The 8,518-nt window shown below is 36.6% G+C and overlaps 1 long non-coding RNA gene across 1 annotated transcript in view; it reads right to left on the bottom strand.

Moving 5' to 3' along the window:
- Window positions 1-1,969: 1,969 nt before the first annotated feature.
- LOC107012737 overlaps window positions 1,970-8,518 on the bottom strand; it is a 10,905-nt gene continuing 4,356 nt past the window's right edge. Inside the window, exons 2-3 of the long non-coding RNA XR_001456087.2 lie at window positions 2,831-2,834; window positions 1,970-2,020 (exon numbers count right to left, since the gene is read on the bottom strand). This is a non-coding gene — a long non-coding RNA (uncharacterized LOC107012737). The remainder of the gene's footprint in view (window positions 2,021-2,830; window positions 2,835-8,518) is intronic.

Consider the following 8,518-nt stretch of genomic DNA (forward strand, 5'->3'; position numbering starts at 1 on the left):
AGGTCTATTTTATTATTTTTATTAATTTAGACATTCAAGGCTAGGCGATAGCAATAAATAAACACTCAAGTTCATTTATATTTATTTTTGACATACGCGACTATGTTATAAACAAAATTGGCAAATATGAAGCAATTAATAAGTGTAGAAGTAATGTTTTGAAAATTGAGCAAGTTTTGAATAGGAATTTTTATTGAAAAAAAAAATGTTTGGTTCTTTATAGGGGTGATGCCACGATATTGTTTATCGCGCTCCTCCACCATAGAAACAATTTTGATTTGAGGTCGGTCTTAGAAAAATAACAATAGTTTATATTTTTGAAAATGATTTAAAAGATTTAGTTTGCATATAGGCACATAAATATTTACATATAAATACACATAATTCCTTTTGAAATTCATGGGTAGGTGGTACTTCCGGGGATGCGTCGGTTTAAAAATTGGAACTACACCTCGTAATTCCTTTGACTTTCCCACTAACGATAGGTTAGGAGATAGTGCTTATAATTTATTTTCAAAATAAACAATGTCATAATCAATCCAAAGTTTTAAAGGAGGATTGAATTATGACCTAAAAATGTTGCAAAACATTGTAAGAAAGAAAACTAGTAAAACATTAATGTAGTAAATTTATTAAATGCAAAGATTTTGCTATGATATATTTAAAATCCAAGTAGTTTGTTAAATGCATGAAATGATTTATTATCACTATTATTTTAAGAAAACAACATATTGCATCGTAAATGCGGAAATCTTCAAGGAGACAAATAGGATTACTAATTAAGTAATATTCACTAATTTTAGGGGGGAGGGCACAAATATGCACAAACAAATTTTATTTTTTATGGATATGTTAAAAGTTATTTACAAACCTATAGACATGTTTTCTAGGTGTTCAAAAAAAAAAGTGTAACACATATATGTATGATTTTGTGAATCTAAATGATATGAACAAATTAATACTTAGGCATGGTTTCTACGTGACAAGACAATGCTAAAAGTTATAACATTTTTTAAAACACCTAATCAGCCTACTAATTGATTTTAACATTTAAAAATTAATGGAATCTATTTTTTATTTTTTTTTAGACTTACTAACAAAAGCGTCAAGCAAAATGAACATTGGTTAGATTATAACATCTACAAACAATAATTCTAGGTGGTTAAAGATAAACCTATAGGCATGATTTCTAACTTTCTTTTTTAAAAAAAAAATACAATGAAGAAGTAGGCATGTAAATCCCCCTCCCCTAGACGATCCCCCAAATAACTTTATATATGAGAGCTTTAGAGTTACAAATGTTACAACATTCGAATAAATAAAATAAGAAAAATATATATATATATATATATAGATTCAAATAAACAAATAAATCTTTCTTCATGGTTAATCTTCAACTTGAACTTCAAGTTTGAAACCTGTCAAAGCAATCAAATAACTACACAACTAATCATATTTAATAGTCAAGGTGAGACAATATGCAATCGTTTAACAACTTATACATAACAAAGGAATAGAACAACGAGCTCACACAAATGTATGAATACAAAAATAATTTAAATGTTAATTCCGAATACTAACCGGTTAAGTAGATTAGGAATGGTAGCAATGAAAAACAAGTTGATCCCACCTTTACTCGAACAAAAGTAATATAGAAAAGTAGCGAAGAAGAGCACTTGAATGTTTACAGAAATCTTAATGTATTTAGAGTAGCAAGAGAGCAATGAGAGAATGAAGAGTGATGAGAGAACTTGTGATTGAGAGTGAATGTTTGTATGAGTTGATGAAATAATGAAGGGAGGGGGTCTTATTTATATAGCAAAGAGAGGGAGAGCACATAAGGAAAAGAAATATTTAAAGGAATCAATTAAATATACTATTTTACTTATTATAAAAGAGGACCAAATCAGAAAATTTTAAAAATAATTTATTACCAAATATAAACAAGTAAGAATAAATTAAGAGAGATTAATATATATTTTCCTTAAATAAAGAGAAGCCAAAATCAGAAAATATTATTCTACCATAAATAAGCAAGTAAGAAATCAGATAAGGAAGAGTAATATTATTTTCCTTAAGCCAAAATTAGAATTATTTAAAAATTATTTTAAATATAAAACAAGTAATAAATCAGCCTTTATTTTATAGATACTTTCACCAAATATAAATAAATAAGAGAATATTTTCCTTAAATAGAGAACTGAATAAGTAGAATTATTTATTTATTTTTTGTTCAACCCAAAAATAAAACAGGTAAGAATCCAATCAACTTTACTATGACAACTACAAATCAATTAACAATATTACATAAAACAGTAACACTAATTTTTATCTTATCAAGAGTAAAAATCTGCACATACAAATCAACTTAGCATAAATTAATCAACAACATGCCAAATAATAATAAAAAAATGTCCATATTATTAAAGAGAAGCCTAAGTCAAACAATAATATTTTTTACTATAATCCTCAACAAGAAGTTTAGACAAGAATCATATGGCCTAAAAAAAAATTTACAACATAAAATATGCACACTTGATTAATCAAAACTTTCTCCTTGAAACGTCTAATCAAATAAACAGTCAATGAAATATTAAATTTAGAACAGTCGTAACATAAACAAGGGAACAATTTAAGTGAGATTTCAATATTATTAAAGTTATATCAAATTCAGCGACTCTAATGGTAATCTGATTCACATAATTAGAGAAACACTATTAACAGGTTTTGAAAAAGTTCGTAGCGTTCACCAACTTTTCACGTAGAACACGCGAAAATCATGGATTCCATATTCAAAACCGAGAAAATAAAAAATAGGCTAAAAGAAGACTTACCTGGACGGATCTTAGCAGATCCGTCTTGTAATATTTCAGAATTTTGAGCTCGCCGGAAAAAGGAGACGAGGATGCTCGCCTGTGGGAGGCGTTGGTGGCTGGTCGGCGTTGCTGGCTACTGTTGTTGCTCGTTTGGTGGCTGTCGCCGGCAAGAGCTGCAGCTGTTTGATGCTGCTGGTTGACGCCGGTGGAGCCTACTTGCATCAACTGATGTTGTACCTGCAAAATAGGAAGAAAGAAAGAGAGGGGAGGAGAGAGGAAGGGGCGACGTCGGGGAGAAATAGAGAGGGAGAAGTGGAGAATGACGGGAGAGGGAGGAAGGGGCGGCGCCACCTGGTCGCTGCTCGCCATGGCTGCTGGTTGTTGCTTGTCGCCTGGAAGCTCGCCGGTGGACCTGCTCGCTGCCGGAGAAAAGAGAGGAGGGAGGACAAAAGGGAGGAGAAGGGAGGCTCGCCGGAAAGGATGGGGAGAGAGAGAGAGGCGGCTGGAGAGAGGGAGGGGAGGAAGAAAGAGTGAGTTTTTTTTTGTTTGGTCTTTTAGGGTATTAGAATTTAGGAAGAATAAGAGATTAAATCTTGACTATAGGATTTTATAAGATATAAAGGGCTATGATTCGATTTTGGATTTATTTTAAAGATGAATGGATGAGATTCAAAGATGAAAAATTAAAATCAAATTGGCTGGGGGATTGGAATGGCTAAAAATGCAATTGAAATGGCTAGAATTGAAATGAAACAGTGGCTACAATTGGAATAAAATTTGAAGTGGAGTGACTAGAATTGGAAGAAATTAGAATAACATAGGCTAGAATTTAAATAAATTTAAGAAAAGTGTAGGAATTACTATTTAGTAAAAATACTACATATATTAAAATATTTTTATATAATTATAAATCATTTAGATTTTGAAACATTAATAATTTTAAAAAGTTTTAGTAATATTTACGATAATTTTATAAAGTAAAACATACTAAAATATATATTTTCAAGCAAAGTCGACTAAAAATTCTAAAATTTAAAATATGTATTTAATCGAATAGTATTCCTAAAAATGGTCAAAGGTCGGTCAAAATTGGGTGTCAACAGCTGCCCCTTGGTTGATTGAGAATGAAGAATGAATTGTCAGGCAACCAACGTTGACTAAGTAGCCGATTTTGTCCGACCGACGAGAGATGTCAGTTGGATCAATTGAAACGAAATAGAGTTGAAAAAGGGTACGACCGCGACTTTGGTTTTAAGTCGCCTACATATCTCTAGTTATACGAAAATCAGGTTGTGTGTAGTTCTAGAATCAAGAGCAAATGAAACTCTTAAAAGTTGAAAGAGCTCTAAGGTATTCAAAAGGCACGATATCGGCTTGAATGGATAAGATTAGAGTAGCGAGAAGAGAGGGATTGAGAGGCTACAAGAGTATGACAGAGAAGCAGGAAGATCATGATAGAATGAGGTTATCAACCTTTGAGCAAGGTTCGGAGTATGAGTAGTAAAGAATTTGATAGGGTATTTGTTGTGATAGATGATAACATGATAATTGTAATCAAGGGGCAATTGATCATATCTGCAAATTCTAGATAAAATATTAGCTTATAAATATATAAAGTATGATCAATAATGATAAAATATGAGTTCTAAATAAAATGACAAGAGGTGATAAGAAGCGTATCTGCTTTGAGACGTAGAGCAAGCCTTGATGGTCTTTAACTTCTTTAAGGATTGAAACCCATCTCTGAAGAATAACGTCAAACTCCAACAGATTTGATAGTATAAAGATATAATAATATAAGAAAATCTCTGTTTGTTAGGAGAGTCTAAACGTCACTTTAAGGCGGACGAGCCTAAGTGTCATTTTAAGGCGGACGGCCTAAATATCTTATAAAGCGGACGAATAAATGTCCTATAAGGCGGACAAGCCTAAATGTCCCTTTAAGGTGGACGGCCTAAATGTCCTATAAGATGGACAAACCTAAATGTCGTTTTAAGGCGGACGATCCTAAATGTCCTATTGTAAGGTGGACGAGCCTAGATGTCGCATTGTAAGGCGGACGAGCCTAAATGTCGCATTGTAAGGCGGACGAGCCTAGATGTCGCATTGTAAGGCGGACGAGCCTAGATGTCGCATTGTAAGGCGGACGAGCCTAGATGTCGCATTGTAAGGCGGACGAGCCTAGATGTCGCATTGTAAGGCGGACGAGCCTAGATGTCGCATTGTAAGGCGGACGAGCCTAGATGTCGCATTGTAAGGCGGACGAGCCTAGATGTCGCATTGTAAGGCGGACGAGCCTAGATGTCGCATTGTAAGGCGGACGAGCCTAGATGTCGCATTGTAAGGCGGACGAGCCTAGATGTCGCATTGTAAGGCGGACGAGCCTAGATGTCGCATTGTAAGGCGGACGAGCCTAGATGTCGCATTGTAAGGCGGACGAGCCTAGATGTCGCATTGTAAGGCGGACGAGCCTAGATGTCGCATTGTAAGGCGGACGAGCCTAGATGTCGCATTGTAAGGCGGACGAGCCTAGATGTCGCATTGTAAGGCGGACGAGCCTAGATGTCGCATTGTAAGGCGGACGAGCCTAGATGTCGCATTGTAAGGCGGACGAGCCTAGATGAAGAGACAGTAAGTCACAGTGGCGAGTTTACTTCGAAGATATCTTCATGGTGGCTGAGTAGCCGAAGCGATAATGCGACTAGCCAAGAATTTGTCGGAGCCTTTGTTTGTAAGCAAGTGAATAGTTGTTCAGAAGGTGGCTTTGTCTGTAATCTGCACATCTGTAACTTGTAATAAAACTTAAATAGAATAATTAGAACATTTATATGAAAATAAGCGGTAAATGTAAACATGATGCAATTCCCATGATGACCATGAATGTTTGCCTTAAGATCATGAAAAAAAAATGACGTCTTAGGCTATGATGTCTACGGCCATGATATGCAAAGTGTATCCTCAGGTCATGAAAATGTTGTCTGTAGGCAATGAAAATGACGCCTTTAGACTATGACACATTCGGATCATGATAGACAGAAATTAAACCTTTGGGCCATGATATGATGTCCGCAGGCCATGAGGATGATGCCTTTAGACTATGACGCCTTAGGAACATGATATGCATAAAATAAGTCCTCAGGCCATGACATCAAGTCCGCAGGCCATGAAAGATGATGCCTTTGGAGAATGACGCCTTTGGGATATAAGTTATTAGTAAAGAGAGCGTATCTGTTTTTGACACCTGTTCATACTTATGACTTGTTTTGATTCGGGCACATGTAAACTTCGAGCACGATGCAATCTTGGGCTTATGCAAACTTCGGGCACAATGCAGTCTCGGGCACAATGCGATGATGCATTTCTACGGGCACATGCAGTATCGAGCACATCCAATGATGCATTTCTTCGGGCACATGCAATGATGCATTTCTTCGGGCACATGCAGTATCGAGCAATGCAATAATGGATTTCTTCCGGCACGATGCAGTGATGTATTTCTTCGGGCGTAATGCAATGATGCATTTCTTCGGGCACATGCATTATCGGGCACATGCATATTTTCGGGCACATGAAATGTTGCATTTCTTCGGGCACAATGCAATGATGCATTTCTTCTGGCACATCCATTATCGGGCACATGCAATGAAGCATTTCTCGAGCATAATGCGATCTCGGGCATAATGTAGTTATGCAAACCTAGATCTCAGGCATAGTGCAACTTCATAATTGAATGAGGAGGGTATGTAGTAGCTTGGACATTCGCCTTGCTGGGAGGGTCGAGTGTCATTTGTCGGGCTCAAAAGTGGTATGTTGATTGTTGAAACTGCCTTTGTATATGTACCTGTATTTTCTACATTCAAAGAAAAATAGTTAGTTTAAAGGGGAGGTTGATTTGTATCCATGATTTGGCACAGCGTGCTTCTTTCGTGTCTGATAGAATGCTCTCCGGAGTATTGTTGAAAATTTTGAGATTTTCTCAAAATTTCTGCCCCAGTGTTGAGAAGATGTTTTTGATGGGATTGTTGAGTTTACTCAAAAATTCTGCCCCAGTATGGAGATGTGCAAGAAGAAATATTGATAGAATTTTTGAGATCCTCTCAAAAATTCTGCCCCAGTTACCAATAGAAGGGGAAAATGAAAGTTTTTATTATGGTAAGACCGAACCCCATAGGAGCGCCTACGTATCCCCTCTTAAACGGGAATCAGGTCTGACGTAGTTCCAAAGATATGTCATAGGAGTCCTTTGGTACAGAGACATTTGATATGGAAGGATTGGAAATGGCATGAGAGGTGCATGATGCCAGGGAACTTAATGCAGAGGTGTTAGCGTAGCTTGCATAGTAGGGTTATGCGGGTGTGAAGTAAGGTGTTGAGGTTTAGGAGCATATGCATGATGCTGCGGAGGATATGGGTGATTTGGAAAGTAGATGTTCTTTGGAAACATTTGAATGGAGCTCAATTGACTTTAGGGGGTAGAATAATCTGGAGGAGGATTATTTTGCAGAGTGACTTGACTTGCGAAAGGTGACATATCCATGTTCGTCTCCAAAGTTGGATTGGCGAAGAGTAACAACTTTGCCCACTCGCGCATGTCCAACAACTCTAACTTCTTTATTTTCTGCTAAAGGTTTGATACCAACTTGTCTGAAAGACACTTCTTTTCAATAGTTTTGCACATAACCTTAGCATTAGTCACTTTCACTTTTCCTTTGCAATTCTAAGTCGGAAGAGGAGAAAATGAACCCTTTGATCGCGTGTGATAAACCATGGTCTACAAATCAACCATTGGGAAAGGGTAAAGAAAATTAAAAAAAATAAAAGCAACAACAAGCCTAAGTGAGAACATTGCATAAATTGAGATATCAAACACGTTATTTAAGATAAACGCCCTAAATGAAAAAGAGCCTCGTTGAGCCAGAGGTAGGCCTAAGCGACACATAAGTGATGCACAATAATTAATTCAAGCCTTATTTTCCAATATGGAGTTTAGAGTTAGACAATAAAACGACTTTCAATTATTGAAATAATTTCTATTTATTACATCAATCTAGAGATAACTAAAGGGCTAGGGATAACACATGAGGAATAAAGAAAAAAAAACTTTAATTATGTTGCTGTCCAATGTTAGGCACAATCTGCTTCCTCATTTATGGGGTAATGTCATAATCGGTGTTGAGGAGGTTGCGAGCCCATCTTCTCTCTTTTTCATCGCCAAAACCAGGAAGACCTCCTTCGCTCAAATCTCTATGCTCTGCGTCTTGTAAAAGCCATACGTAGTATTCAGGTGTGCAGAAGGGTCGGTGCTCTTGAACATCGATAGTTATCACATTCTTCCATCTTCGCAGTATAGTGTTCACTTGCGGTAATTCTGACCCAAAGTCATATCCATAGTGGCTCATGTGGGATCGCAGAGGTATCATTTGGATCTGTCCGAATTGTCGAAGGACTCGAAGTGGTGCGTATGGTTGCACACTATTCAAACCGATAAGCTCAATGAAGTAAAGTTCATTTCCTCTTATGATGGCACGTCGTGGCTTCAACAAATAATACTTCCATTGGATTTCAACGGCTGAGCGCTCCTTTAGGTATGTGAACCAGTTCTCCGTTCTTACAGGGGAGATAAAATATTTCATCCTTAGGTGATGGTTGATAATTTTGTTCCCCATAGTCCCTCTAACAATGTCTACTTTATTAGCTCTTTG

This window comes from Solanum pennellii, chromosome 3 (genome assembly GCF_001406875.1).
Source record: "Solanum pennellii chromosome 3, SPENNV200".
Lineage (NCBI taxonomy): Eukaryota > Viridiplantae > Streptophyta > Magnoliopsida > Solanales > Solanaceae > Solanum > Solanum pennellii.